General features: G+C 44.8%; 1 protein-coding gene across 1 annotated transcript in view; it reads left to right on the top strand.

Annotated features, from left to right (window-relative positions):
* DNAJB12 (DnaJ heat shock protein family (Hsp40) member B12) overlaps positions 1-16,064 on the top strand; it is a 295,716-nt gene that overhangs the window by 204,600 nt on the left and 75,052 nt on the right. The gene's annotated exons all lie outside the window — the stretch shown is intronic.

Below are 16,064 nucleotides of genomic sequence, written 5' to 3'. Positions count from 1 at the left end.
TTCAGCATGCGTCCTTGGCTTTTTTGGAAGCTTTGTTTCTGTACACTTTGATATGAAATGGCGAAACCACCTTTGGTAAGAACTGTGGATCTGTTCTCATGACAGTTCTATCCTTGTGAACTTGAAAGTAAGGTTCTTGTATCGTGAGTGCTTGTAACTCATTTACTTTGCGTAGGAAAGTAATAGCCACTAAAAGCAGTTTTTAAAGTTGGCATTTTTAAAGTAGCCTTCATGAGTTGAGTTAGTACCACATTTAAGTTCCATGTAAATGATGGCATTTTCTTTGGAGGTGCTATTCTTTTTTCTCCCTCTAAGAATCTTTTTACTGCAGGTGAAATGAAAACACTTGTTCCCATAAGTCCTTTTGTGTAGGCCTCTATTGCTGCTTGATGAACCTTCATGGATGCTTATGTAAGACTCTCTTGCAAAAGATGTGCTATATACTTAAAACAGTTTTTTCACTTGAGATTATTTTCACTAATCTCTTTACACACCAAAGTGAATTCCTCTTCCATTTTGACATATAATATTTTCTTGTTATTGTTTTCTTGCTTCTCCTAATATTGTCATTGCCTTTTTTTGGTAACTTCAAATGTCTGAATTAAAGGCTTCAGCATTCATGCCGTTAGATTAAAAGATTATGGGGGTTATTACAACTTTGGAGGAGGTGTTAATCCGTCCCAAATGTGACATACCAGCCGTATTACGTGTTCCATAGGATATAATGGACTCGTAATACGGCTGGTGGTATATCCGTCACTTTACCGTTAGTTTTGGGACGGATTAACACCTCCTCCAAAGTTGTAATAACCCCCAAAGTCTCCCGGTGTAATACTTTCCCTCCTTTCATTGACAACAGATCCTGTTGTCTTCGTAGCCTTTGAAATCTTCCTTGAGCTAGTTGCATTATCTCTGAGAACCAGGTTTGTCTTGCCTACTATGGTGCAATTAAAATTAAGGTCATATGACTTCTCTTGCATTTGTTGATTACTTTGTGCAACAGTGGAATTGGGAGAAAAGCATATGCAAATATCCCTGACAAGTCTATCGAAAGGGCATTCCCCAGCGACTGATGATGTGGATGCCTGGAGGCAAAGTACAGGCATTTTGTGTTCTGTGGGGTTGCAAAAAGATCTAACGTTGGAGTATCCCACCTTTGAAAGATCCTTTCAACTACCATTCGTGGGTGCATGAGGCCTGTCTGCTTAGCTTGCCTGCCTCGACTTTGTCCTTCCCTGGTAGATTTATTGCTTGAATTTCCATATTTCTTTATATTGCCCATTTCCAAAGTTACTCCAGTATTGGAACTTTCATAGATTCACATGCTTGAATACTTCCCCGTCGTAGAGATGGGAGCCCCCTTGGAATATACAACCTAGGCCTGAAAATGTACATATACAATACATGGTCTAGGCCTCAATAGAATAACCTATCGTAGTCGTTTTGTGAAATAGACCCAAACTAAAATTTGAACCAATCAAATTGCCTTACCCCTTAGAACCTCCTGTGAGGAGCTGCCTTCCCTCAGATTTTCCACCGCACGTTGTGCTGAGGAGTCTCCTTTGAGGTCTGCTCAATACTTGATCTCAGAAGATCTACTACTTCAGTTTTGGACATTTATTTTCTTCTCTGGTGCTTCAAACTGGCTGCCATGTCAGAGACACCAAGGAAAGGCCTTTTTAGATCCTGTGCCTCTTGCTCAAAGAAAAGATTATATGTGGATGATCCACATGAGGAGTACATTTACTGCCTATATCCCAGCAACAAAACAAAGGACTGCAAAATAGGTAGAAAATTCTCTTCAAAGACTTTGAAGGAAAGAGAGGGTTGTCTGCTGGTGTGGCTTCAGAGAGATAAGACTGGACCCTCAGCCTCTGATGAGGACAGTGCCTCCTCCTAAAACACCTGTGAAGAGAAAACAGGAGGGCTCGGATATTCAAGAGCCTCCTAAGAAAATGGTGCAAAAATCAGCAGGGACATCTGCTAAAAGTCATAGCTCTCCACAGAGGAAGAAGCAGGCACAGAAACCCTCAAAAAATCATTAAAAAAGACTGCTTCTGAACCGGCTACTCCACCTCCTAAGGTTCTCCACAAGTTAAAGAAGCCAAGTTCAGCACCGTAGACTGCGCCATCGTCGATGGTACTCTCGTTGACGCCTATTTCATCACTGACGCCTGTGGTTGTCACTCTTTCAGTGTCGACGGCAGTGGTTACCAGATCCTTGTCGGCGACGCTATCATACTCGTCGATGGGACGCCCCATTTTGTCAACGCTACTCTCGTCGACGACACTCCCGTCGACAATCGTTCTCTCGACGGCACTCCCGTCGACGATGCCCTCGTCGACGACACCTCCATCGATGACGCTTCCGACCACACCTCTGTCAACGATGCTCCCGTCGATGATACTATCCTCGTCGACCACACCGTCAACGATGTTTCCTGTGACCACTATATCATTGACGCCCCGTCGACGACAACAGGTTTCTTCTCGTCGACTATGAAAACGTTTCTAACAAAGTGGCAAAGACCATCAACATTGCCATTGTATCACTCTGAGGAGCATACTCCTCTCAAGAGGCTCTCCAAGACTCATTTGACACTGTCTGTGACATCACCAAGCAAGGTTTCAAGGCTTTTGTCAACTAGGTTTTTAGATGGAGACGATGATGAGGAATCAGATCAGGACTCATTGTTTGGGGTAGCTAGTCCTTCCCAGTTGCATGTTAAATGTCAGGAGTACTCTGATGATGACTCCTATTATGATTAGCATTATTATGATCCAGTCCCACAGCAACAACAAGGAATGGTGTGCTTGCCTTCTAGTCTTATTTCTGACCAACAGACCATGCTGGCAGATTATAGAGAGCGCTTCCATCCTCAGTCGGTAAAAGATCCTATACCAGTAGTGACTGCACCATGTACTCCAGTACCTCTACCAGTTCTTCCTGCTGTGCTGCAAATTCCTCCTCAAGCTCCACAGTCCTGAAGTCCGAGCCTCTTCGGATGAAGCGGCTGAAGAAGAAGTTCTTTCAGACTAGGATGAATGGGATGATTATGTACTCCCAGCACCTCCTTCACCGGAGCCAACGGCAGTTGAGTCCTCTCCAGAGGATATTGGCTCTTTTCACAAGCTGTTAGAAAAAGGGGCTGCACGGTTTGAGCTCCAAATGCCATGCACACAGCAAGATTGCTTTTTATATGACTTTAAGGAGCCGCATAGGAAATTGGTCAGAGCAATACCTATAATAGATCATGTATGGAAACAGGGATTAAAAATTATGCGGAACCCAGCGACGGTGCCAGTGGTATTACCAAAGCTGGACAAGAAATATAAAGCGACAGAGGACGCCCCTGCTTGCCTGGTGGGTCATCCAAAACTAGATTCAAACACAATGTCTGCCAAACTCCCTGGCGCTCCTGGGCAGATATGACAGGTAGCTGTGGTGAGACATTTTGCAATCTGTTGATGATCTTCCAGATTCTAGCAGGTCGTAAGTGAGAAAGATCCTCATGGAGGGTCAACGCACGTCTGCAGAGGTGATTGACTGTGCTTTGTACATTGCTGCTATGGGGTTTCGGCTACTGGCTGGTTCAGCTGTCCTAAGGCGTCAAGGGTGGCTTAAGGCCACAAATTTTGGACCAAGATCCTTGACCTCCCTTACGATGGACAAGGCCTGTTTGGTAAACATGTGGACGATGCTCTTCAAGCAATCAAAACAGCTCATGGATACTGACAGGTCTTTAGGATCACTGCAGTATAAGCGCACACGCTTTCGAGGAGCCAGGGGTAGAGGACACTCTTCTTTTCGAGGTGGCTACCAATCATTCAGGTACCCAACCTATTCCTCCCAGTACCAATCTTCCAGACCCCAATACCACCAGAGACAACCTCCGGCGGCAGCATACAACAGACCTCCTCCTAGAGGGAAGTCGGGGAGACAATCTAAGGACACCTCCTGCAAGCAATGACAGCCTCCAGGGGGCGGCTACCTCTCCTTCTTTGACACATCACCTGCAACATTGGCGTCCGATGACAAGTGTGTTCTGGACATAATAACTTATGGTCATCTGCTAGAGTTCACTTGCATGCCCCTGAGACTCCGCCTTCCTGGGAACGTCAACAACATCTGCATCTTCTCCTTCTGAAAATAGATGTCATGTTATCCAAAGGGGCGATAGAGGTAGTCCCTTCTTCTAAAAAAAAGAAGCGGTTTCTATTCTCGCTTCTTCCTCATCAGGAATAAGTCTCATTTGTGGAGACCCATCCTGGATCTGAAGCAGCTCAACAAATATCTAAAGAAGCAATCCTTCCGCATGGTGACATTGAAGGATGTTTTGCAACTTCTCAACAGAGGGGATTTCATGGCTTCCCTAGATCTGCAGGATGCCTACTTCCACATACCCATTCACCCCAAGCGCAGAAAATTCTTAAGATTCATGGTAGCCGGCACTTTATATTCAAAGTGCTACCCTTCAGACTCCAATCCCCTCCCGGGATTTTCACAAAATGCTTACACCTGTTGCAGCATATCTGAGGCGTTTCAAACACCAGATATTCCCATATCTGGACGACTGGTTACTAAGGGCTCCAGACATCTACACTCTACGCCACTCTCTCAAGACCACGTTACGCTTTTTCCATCAACTAGGTCTCACTCTCAACAGATACAAGTCCCATCTTTAGCCTCCCAGAAGAATAGTTTTCCTGGGAGCTATACTGGACACGACTCAAGTAAAGGCATTCCCAGCGGAGGAACGACAACTCAAACTTGTTACCCTAGCAGATACAATTCGAAGAAGAAAGTTTCTTTCAGTTTGAAAGTTCAAATCATTACTGGGGATGTCCTCCTGTATCTATCTAGTTCCCCACTGTCACCTTCGTATGCGCCCTCATCAGGAAGAGCTCGACAAACAGTGGAAACAGACGCAAGGTTTCTTCAGGGACATCATACACATTAGAGCAAGGATCGTCGACTCCCTCGATTGGTGGTCCACACCGGCAAACATCTCCAAGGGTTCAAGATTCTCAGCTCAGGTCACTCCGTTTACGATAACAACGGATGCTTCGATAGAGGGATGGGGTGCATTCCTTCAGGATCTTCAGGTGAGAGGCAGGTGGCCCGCCTCTCATGCTACTCTTCACATCAACCTCCTCAAGCTCAGAGCTGTGTACCTGGCATTGCAGGCTTTTCTGCCAAGAATCCAAGGCTCGTTGGTGTTTGTCCGAACGGACGATATGAACACCATGCACTACATCAACAAACAAGGAGGAACTCGGTCTCATTTGCTGTCCACATTTAGACCGGGTGCATTCAACATTCAGTGCACATACGAGCAGAACATCTTTCGGGAGTGAGCAACACCACAGCAGACTCACTAAGCAGGCTCGGCACATCTTCCCACGAGAGGGAGCTGAATCAGAGGACGCTGGACCCAATACTTCTCAGGTGGGGAAAACCAAACCTGGACCTCTTAGCGACGTCCCAGAACGCGAAATGCCAGTTATATGCAAGCTGGCATCACCAAACAGGCTTGTGGGGTAAATGCCCTTTCGATAGCATGGTCAGGGATTTATGCTTACGCTTTTCCTCTAATACCGCTTCTTCCGCGGGTAATCAACAAGATCAAATCAGAACCCTGTCAGATAATCCTAATTGTTCCAGCTTGGCCACGTCAACCGTGGTACACAGAACTTCTGTTGCTGTCCTCGTGTCCTCCCATCAGTTTAGCGCCTATACCGGAGCTACTAACCATCAGCCAGGGTCAAGTGAGGAATCCGGATCCCAAGTCTCTCAGATTGTGTGCATGGCTCCTGAGTTCAATGAGTTCGGCCATTTGAATATTCCTGTTGACTGCCAAACCATTTTAGCTAAAGCACATGCTGATAGCACTAGTAAAATGTACAAATTAAAATGGAAACGGTTTTGTTTATGGTGTGCCCCAAATGGCATTCATCCGCTTACATCTGCTCCAAAGCAGGTTTTACTGTATCTTCTTCATCCTGCACGCTCTGGTCTCGCGCATGCATCCATTAAAGTTCACCTAGCTGCTATCTCCAGATATAGACGGCTTTCTAAAGGACCTTCCCTCTCGTCTCATCGGCTTATCAAGCAGTTCATGAAAGGGCTGTTCCGATCTTTTCCTCCAGTCAAAGCACCGCCTCCAGCTTGGCAGCGAAATACAGTCCTGGGTCAACTAATGACGGAACCAATCAAGCCCATTCATAAGTCAGACATTAAGTATCTCACCTGGAAGGTAGCACTCCTCTTGGCTTTAACATCTGCTCGTAGAGTAAGCAAGATCGAATCATTTAACATACAGGAACCCTTCATGAGGTTTGCGGACGATAGTCTTCCTGCGGACAAACCCTAAGTTTAACCCCAAAGTGCCGTCAGACTTCCATATTGAGCCAGTAGTGCTAAGGACTTTCTTTCCACTGCCTCAGACTGGGGCAGAAAGATTGCTGCATTCCCTTGAGGTCAAACGATGCCTTAAAGTTTATCTGCAGTGAACATCCTCGATCAGGAAGTCAAATCAACTATTTGTGGCATTTAGTGCACCCAGAAGAGGGTATCCTGTTACCAAACAGACTATTTCTAGATGGATCTCAAACGCAGTAGCCTTTTGCCATCAAAGGGCTCATCGACCCCTGGACGCCAGAGTACGTGCGCATTTTACCAGGGCAGTCTCTACATCCTGCGCACTCTTCTCTGGGGGTGTCACTGCTGGACATCTGTCGAGCAGCCACATGGAGAACGACACACGCCTTCACAAAGTATCACTGTCTGGATGCTGAGGTGCTCTGAGATGCAGCGGTGGGTCAGTCACTCCTTATACATTTGTTCCGATAAGGTGAGCTGTTTGTTTTCCCACCATCCGCTTCTGATATAATATCACATTTTCTGTTCAGTATTAACGTACCTCTCATGCATATTCATTTATGTTTCAGAAGGTTAACTTTTGTTGCTTTGCATTTACCTGTCTAATGTGAACGATATCTTATGATGAGATAAACAGGGTTGGTCAGTACAGAAAATGTGTTTGTTACTGCTTGCTACTCTTATTCAAGCATGTGAATGTATCAAAGTTCCAATACTGGAGTAAGAAATAAGTTACTTACCTGTAACTGTAGTTCTCCAGTATTGGAAGCTATCATAGATTCACATGCGGCCCACCCGCCTCCCAGGGGGAGCTCACCTTCTATCTTTTCTCAGTGTTTTATTATTACAGCACTTACAATTGGAAAATCTGAGCGAAGGCAGCTCCTTACAGGAGGTTCTAAGGGGTGAGGCAATCTGATTGGTTCAAATTTGAGTTTGGGTCTATTTTACAAAATGACTATGATAGGTTATTCTATTGAGGCCTAGACAATGTATTGCATATGTACATCTTCAGGCCTAGGTTGTATATTCCACCGGGGACTCCCATCTCGACGACAGGGAAGTATTCAAGCATGCGAATCTATGAAAGCTTCCAATACTGGACAACTACAGTTACAGGTAAGTAACGTATTTCTTACTAAGCTAGGCTCAATAGGGACAGGGATTGAGTCCCTCCCTGTTTGTTGATTTAAAACATTGCTGTTGAATTGTCTGTTTGAATCAATATTGTCTTCCCCAGAAGGTGGTTCTGGAAAGCTTTGAGGGTGGGAAATACTGTCTATGGTTCTTTGAATGTTGATGTGTTGTGCCGCATCCTGTTCCTTCCAGATTCCTCGTACTATGAGCAGTCCCATGGGTGCTTCCCATTTCATATGGGAGGCGCCTCTGGCTATTGTCACAGATGGAGCTGGTTGTGAAAATGGTCTTCCCTGTGTAATGTGTTCCCTGTTCCACCAACAATTTCACGTACCTTCTGCGTGACAACTACTAGATATTCACAATGCCCCGTTGCTTGGGATTAAAGGAATACATGATGCCATATTTCCTTATAGTTTCACTGCTTTCCACACTGTAGGAGCTTGGCTCTTGCGGTAATGGAGATTCTGTCCCAGAAGTGATTGTGTTCTTTTCTTGTTGGGGAATGCTTTCCCTTGGACTGAGTTTATCCTTACTCCCAAGAAATTATTTTCCTGTTATGGCTCTGGAGAGTACTTTTCTATGTTCAACAAGAAACCTAGTGTGTACAGTATCTTCATTATTGTTTGGATGTCCTTTTTGCATTTTTGGTAGGGGTTGGCTCTTACTAACCAATCGTCGAGATATAGATACACATGTATGCCCTTTCTTCTGAGATGTGCTGCTACTGCTGGAAGACACTTTGTGAACTCTCTCTGTGCTGATTTTATTCCAAATGTTAATGCTGTGAATTGATAGTGTTTCCTGTTTACCACAATTCTTGGATATTTCTTATGCCTTGCATTCATTGGAGTGTGCAAGTAGACATCCTTCAAGTCTATAGTTGCCATGTAATCCGCTTATTGCAACTGAGGTTTGACTTCCTGTAATGTTGTCATCTTGACTTTTTGAGTCTTTATGAACTTGTTTATGAACCTGAAGTCTAGGATTGGACACAACGATCTGTCTACTTTTGGTATCAAGAAATGTTGAGTAATTTCCAATGTTGATTTCTTTTTTTTGTGACCTGTTCTATTGCCTGCTTGTCTTTTAACTCCTTGACCTCTTTAAGGAACTGGGCTGTTAACTCTTTTGAGTGAATCTTTTTCTGTGGTCTATTCTTGGCGGGAATTAGATGAATTCTATACAATAACCGAATTTAATTGTTTATTATCTATTTGTCTGAATTAAACTTCCACTGCTAGAGGAGAAAGTGTTTTAATCTTCCATGGACTGGTGAGCTGTGTTTTGAAATGTACTTTATTGGTCTTTTCTTTCACTGATGGTATTTGTGAAAGGATCGTAGTGTTTGTGCAGTCACTTATTTGAGGGGGTTGAGGCTCCTATGCTCAGCTGGTCTCTCCTTCCTCTTCCTCGAAAGCAACAGTGCCCCTGCTGTTGATACTGCCAGCTTTGTTGTGATGTGGCAGTTTGGGTGCCACTCTGAAATCCTTGGTGTGAGCTTCCCTACTGGAAGTTACCTCAAGAGGCTGGCCTTTGTGCAGCAAATGTACCCCTATGCCATGGACTTCGCTGTTTTGTTCTCCTATTTTTTTTTTTAACTGGTTGAGACTTTCATCAAGCGAGTTTCTGAACAATTGTTGTACGTTGACTGGAGTGTTTATGATGTTTGCTTGGACTTCTGGCTTGAACCCTGAAATTCTCACAAGTGGCGCCTTAGTGTGACCTCCATCATCATTTGGCGTCTTGATGTATCAGCTGCGTCTTGGAGCAATACTTCTATTTCTTTGCCGCCCTATGAGTCGCTGCTCTACAAGTGGTTGGTTCCTTAAATACAATAGGTCTCACACTTGTGAGTTAGAGCTATTGGTGTTGTAAATGACAGTCTTTTACCTATGTGTTTTGGTTTGGGGTAAGGTGGATGTATGAACAGAGACGCAGCTGCAGCACTGTCTACAGGACTAAGAATGGGGAATTACCACTGTGACCAGAGATGCAGCTGCAGCACTGCTTAGAGGACTTAGAATGGGGGAGTTACTGATGGAAACAGAGAAGCAGCTGCAGCATTGTCTACAAGGCTAAGAATGAGGAATTATCACTGGTACCAGAGAAGGACCAGCTGCATTATCTACAGGACTTAGAAAGGGGAATTACCACTGGGACCAGAGAAGCAGCTGCAATATTGTCTGCAGGACTAAGAATGTGGAAATTCCATTGGGACCAAAGAAGCAGCTACAGCACTATCTAGAGGACTAAGAATGAAGAATTACCACTGAGACCAGAGAAGCAGCTCCAGCATTGTCTACAGGACTAAGAATGAGGAATTACCACTGGGACCAGAGAAGCGGCTAGCAGCACTGCCTAGAGGACTACCTAATCAAGCAGAGGGACAAGAACAAACAAATCCTGAAACCTTTGGTGCCTTGTTAAGCATGGTGTTTTCACTGGTGTGGTGGGAACACATTGCTATGGATAACCAAAAGAACACTAAGGTTGCAATGCCAAGAAGGGAGGAGGGGCCATCACATGCTGTAACAAGAGGAAGCATTAATGTTGTGTGATGGCCAACAAAAATGTTCTTTCAGTGAAATCGCCTGGTATGGATCTAAGCCCACAAAGGAGAGCCATTTAGAAGAATGCACCAATAAAAAGGATGCATTTAAGACAAGCACAACAAAAAACAAATGGCAATAGTGAGCGTGGTTAAAGCCCATAGACTAAACACAGCATGTCTTGTAGACAGCGCACGTGCGCTGCCTAAGCTCGACCTAAATAGGACTGCAGAAGAGTGGAAAATTCTAGACCCAACCACTAGATGGCAGAATAATGCAAAACATGTGGTTCCAGAAAAGATTCACGCTGCAAAATCGTTTTTTTGTGACCTGGTATTTAAAAGCTTATATTGATTGATTTATTATTGTTCTCTTTTTCTATGGTGGTTAGGTCAGGTTCTCCTTAAAGTAAGTCCCAATGTTTTTAATTTTTGAAATCAATTAATTGGAGATCGTGTTACAAATGGTTTGTGATCTTAGTGTGTTTGTGTTTTAGCATTCTGGGTTGCAGAATTGTAAGGAGTTCTGAAATCAGAGGCAATATATTTGAAAACATTTTTGAAGTTCGCTTTTTGGGTCTGTTTGTCCGGTTTCGCAGATGAACAGCCTACCTCAAGCTTTCTTGTTTATGATTAATAATGTGTGAGCTCGGTTTTGGTCCCAATCCGGGACTGCTAGTGGAAATTGTTTACATACGCGAGTCAGCAGAGGGCACTTCTTCCTCAGGTTTGATAACGAGTTTGGCCCTGACCTAAACATATATGTGGTCTTTATGCCTTGTCAATGTGTGAATGTACGGAGCAATACTGTCGAATACGTCATTCTTGCTGAGAAGCATTACATTCCATAGAGGCCCTTGTATGCATTAACTTCCATTTAATAAGGAGTGTTTACTTTGAGCAGATGGTTGTGGCATGTTTTTAAGCCCTATGATTACAACTCCAGGTGCCTTGTTTCTTGCCCACTCACCGCTGCTATGCCAGCCTCTCTAATTCTGGTAGCTGTGCTGGCTGAACGAGTATTGTAAGGCATTTAACTCTGAATCATCACCATTATTGCAGCAAACTCTTCAAAATAATCACACTTTTACTTAGAATAAAAACAGATGGTGTTTGTGCAAAGACTGTTGATCAGAATAAGACCATATCAGTAATTTAGATTTAATGCAGATGTTGGGTTTACAATTATTTTTTCTCTGTATTACAAAATGAAAGGTGAAGCCAATGTTGTGCTTAAAAATTCCTAGCACTATTACAGATTGGCATTTACTAGCTCAACCCATTGACTTTGGTCATCAAGCACTAAATCTGAGGTGTTTCAGTTGAACTCCTGTACTATATTCAGTGGTTAATAGAGGCTCCAAAACTCTTGTGCACATTCCAATCTGCGACATATCTATCTTTCAGACACATATCCCAGCAATATTCATCCCATCAAGAGCAAGGAATTTGAGCTGCTGCCTTGATAGTTGGGCCTCTAGTACATCCCCTTCAAAATGCGCCTTGATCCCTAGATTAAATCAAAGGCACTATTCAGAGCTCGAGTTATGTACTTAATCGCTGACTTTCTGACGCATTTTGCACTGATCAGAAAACCAGTCCAGTCTTGGGAAAATATTGTTAAAGTGATGTGAAAACCTTTTGAGTTTGTACTGTGGTCTTGTAAATATTTAGTAGAAGGTGATTTTCTTTGTATTGCTTACTTTAGCAAGATGTATATTGAGATTTACTCCATTTTGAGGGATACTTTTACTGTTTCTCCACACCGCCCTCCACCCCAACCCCCACCCTCAGGAGCCACCCTGGATCCAGAAAACGTTCTCCATAGCAGTGCCCACACTCTCCGGTTGGTGGCACCATGCAGCTCTGTGCTGACAGCACAGAAAATGAAGGAGTAGAGACGCATATTTAAGCTACACCTATGTGCTGATGTCTGTTTCTTTCTTCCGCACCGTCTGATGTTGATCCCGAGATCGACTACCAACTTTGATGTTTGTTTTCCAGCGACCTCTAAACAATTTCACTAGTGTGCTAAGGAACAGTGTCCCCACACAAAAGTACAGGTTTCAAGCCCTGCTGCAACTGCAGGAAGCAGATGTTGATCGTGGCCCCTGGCAAGGTGTGTCTTTGGTGTCTGGTCCTGAGCTATGATTGTAAAGAATGCGATAAGTGCATCCTAAGACACCCAAAGGTGATCCACGCCCAGGAGGCTAATCTGTATTTCTGGACTTAAAAAATCAGAGCCTTCATGTAACTCAAGCACCCGACCTAAGTCAAGGGTGTGAACCCGGTCCCAAGGTGGTTCTGACAAAGGGTTAACTTTGCACTCAAAGTGCTCTTGTAAGTCCATAAGCATATGAATGTGAAGCTGGATTCGACCCATCCCACTACTCTAACTCCAAAGATATTATGCAGGGGTATCACAATGTCAATCTCATCCTTTTGAGGTCTCTAGACATGGAAATGATTCCTCAGATGGTCTTTACATGCCCTAAATTTTCCTGGCTGTCGTTGTCACCAGGGCAGAGCGAGGCTTTCAAGAAGGCCATGGTGCAAATGTTTGGTGCGTTTCTGGTTTCAGGCCCCATGGAACCCGCAAGTTGCTTCTGCGCTGGTGAGTCAATCCCTGGTGCCATCTGTCCCCTTGGAATCTGATACTGGGTCTTTATTGTCTCTGGTACAGACTTCGACCCTAACCGTGACATCCATGATGGTCCCTGCTACACAAATGTCAATGCCAACTCTACTGATGCCAAAAGAGAATCCAGTGTCGTTGCTAATGTCAAAACCTGAACCACCTTTGGCTCCAACCCGACCGATGTTGTGCTGCAAATTACAAATCCTCAACTGGTACTCATGCAATCTTACTCTAACCCAGTACTTCTGACATGTCACGCCTACCAGCAGATTCCATTGTCTTTTTGCTTTGACTCAGATCCTATACCAGAAACGGAGGGAATGCCAAGATGTGATGATGATGGTGACAGGGTTATTAGCTTGTCCCTCACTAAACTGATGATGCCTTATTCATTAATTTACAGACTTCCAGTGGGCTTGACTTCTCCCCTGAGACAGAGCTTGACTCATCACTTGGGGTACTAACAAAAGAGTGCGGTGCGTGTGGTGGTGGTCTGGAGGTCATCTGAGACGAAAGAATTACCACTACTCTCTGTTGAGTCCAAAACAAATGTCCTAGTTGAGATATTATAGCCTGGTCCTGCTACTTTTTAGTCCTTGCTTTGCTTTAACAATGCCTTCGCTGATACTTTGGCTACTTGGTGGAATGTTTATTCTTGCCCACCCATGAATAGTTAGGTGGCCAGACTTCACAGACCAGCACCTGCTGACCCAGATTTCTCACCAAGCACCTCACCCCTCAGAGCCTTATCATACAAGTCCTCAACCAGTGTGCTCAATCCCAAGTCATTTCCAATCTCTTTCAGACGGGGAGTCCAAGAGATAGAGGCGTTGTCAAGCACATGTTTTATGTTCCCTGTCTAGCATTGCATTGTTGTTACACACATGCCATATGGGATATGGCCATCAAGATCTTGCTGGCAGTTTTGGATGACGTTGGGGCCCCTTTGGTGCAGACAGTTCATGATAGATAGGACACAGCCAAATAGGTTGCCTGCATAGGTCTGAATACTAAGAATTTCCTGGGGAAGGTGGTTGGTAATAGTGCTTGTAGACAAATGTGAATATGTTCCACATGATTCTCAGGCGATGTACATTCCTCCCTTGTGGATATATCCTTTGACAGGTTCTGCCTTTTTGGCAAGAAGGCAGACTATGCATTGCAATAATTTAAGGACAGTAAGGCCATAGCGCACACTCTGGGACAGTTAACCTCTGCCAAACAGTCCCTGTATCAATAAGGAAAGTTTGGAGGCTATTGCAGGTTGCTGGCATTTAAGCAGGGACAGCGTTCCCTAGCAGTGCAGCAGGCACCCCAGTCCTTTTGTGGCTGTGGACATGGGTCTGGTAGGCAGTGAGACAACCAACAGGCACATCAGTCCTCCCATGTCTCTTCCTCTTCTACAGCAGCCACCATTTCACTTTAGTTTGCCCATAGTGTCATTTGTGTGCAGGATTTCACATTTCCTCCCAGGTTGGCGATCCATCACGTCAAACAGATGGGTTGTTCAAAATGGCTATGCTCTGCTTCTTCTTTCTACCCATCCACTATTCCTCCAACTCCAGAGCAGATTTCTGAGGCGCACTTACCCATTCTGTTGCCAGAGGTCCACCTGTTGCTCTTCAACGATGCCATCAAGAGGATTCTGGACTTGGAAAGAGGAGGGGTCCTATTTGGAGGTCAGGCATATCAATATTCAGGTAACCAAACCACTGGCAGTTGAAGGCAGGCTCATCACAGTCAGTCGTGGACTACAGCAAACCTCTTCATCATTGGGGTTCAATATCAACAAGCTTAAGTCCCACCTGACCACTGCAAAGGCCTCCATTCATTGGCACAATCATGGATACAGTGAAATTGTGCTCCTCCACAATGAGTCCAGGACATTCGGACTGTGATTCTGATGTTCCTGGGTAGATCCTGGAACATGGTAAGAGCAGTTCTTAGCCTCCTGTTTCCTCGTCATCAGCTATTGCAAATGGCAAAACATGGTTCCACTGTGGAATTTCAATTTCCTATAGGCCCTGCATCAAGACAATCTGACCAATGCCATCAGGCCTTTCAGGAAACTACTCGAGATAAACAGTGGTGGTGGTTGCTTGAAAGCAGTTGGTCCAGCGACAGACCTCTTTGCTTTCCCACCAAGAGTTGATAGTGGAGCCAGATGCATCCCTATTGAACAGAGGCGGTCATCTGGGGGAGGTGGTGATCAGGAGAGACTGATCTCTGTGGAGGAATGGCTCTGCGACAGTCTTCTGGAGCTGCAGACCCTTTATCTGGCTCTGAAGGCCTTCTTGCCATCCACGAGTGCGAGGCTGATGCAGGCTCTCATGAACAACACGTGGTTCTGTAACAAGCAGGGCCGAGTGGGTTCCTGAATCTTGTGTTCAGAGGAGATGGGTGAAACATCATGGCATTTTTCTGATTGCAAACCACTTGGCAGGGTTCCTGAATGCCAGAGCAGACAAACTGAGGAGGAGGTGTCTGGTGGATCTCAAATTGCACCTTCATATAGGTGGTGCACTGCATTTTCCAACAGTAGGGAAACCCTGGCTAGATCTTTTCACCACCATCAAGAATGTACATTGTTGAAAGTTTCGCACATTGGAATTTCAGAGCGAACACTCATTCTGATGTGCAATCTGACTGGACTGGACGACGAGATTCCTGTATGTCTTCCTCTCCTGCCCACCGATCTGAAAATGATCAGAAATAGCTGGGGCCAGGCCTTCTCAGTTGCACCGAATTGGGGCAAGAGAGTGTGGTATCCGGACGTTCTGGGCATGAGTATCTGTTCTCCCATCAGACTACCGCTTCGCCTGGACCTCCTGTCTCGACAACAGAGCAGGGTCCACTGCTCAAATCTGCACAATCTATACTTACATGCGTGGGGAGTGGCAACTGGCTGCGCTGGATCTGCTGCCTGGAGCGGAGGATGTCCTCTACAGCCAGGTGCATTGCCATGAATGCTGGGTGTTGAGATAAATTTGTGGTCTGACCCTTTATAACTGACCCTTTATAAAGCTGTCAGACGTCCTCTTGTTTGTTTTATTGTTAGACAAGCAAGTTCTCACAGTGGACACTATTAAATGCTTTTTGTTTGTTCTTTTGGCCTTTCTGCATTTGCCTTACCAACTGCCCCTCTTGAAATCATCTGTTTAATAAATGTTTGAAGCAAATCATTGTGTTGCCTCTCAAACCGTTTGTGAGGTCATGGTGGGAACTCAACTTGGTTTTGCTGTTTCTCATCTATACACCCTTCGAACCAATGCATAGCTGTATGTTGAGTCTCCTGGCTTTAAGGACAACTTTCTTTATTTCAATTACGTCAGCTTCTTGCATGAGTTTACTTCAGG

This window comes from Pleurodeles waltl, chromosome 6, assembly GCF_031143425.1.
Source record: "Pleurodeles waltl isolate 20211129_DDA chromosome 6, aPleWal1.hap1.20221129, whole genome shotgun sequence".
NCBI lineage: Eukaryota > Metazoa > Chordata > Amphibia > Caudata > Salamandridae > Pleurodeles > Pleurodeles waltl.
This window is presented reverse-complemented; position numbering and strand designations above follow the sequence as displayed.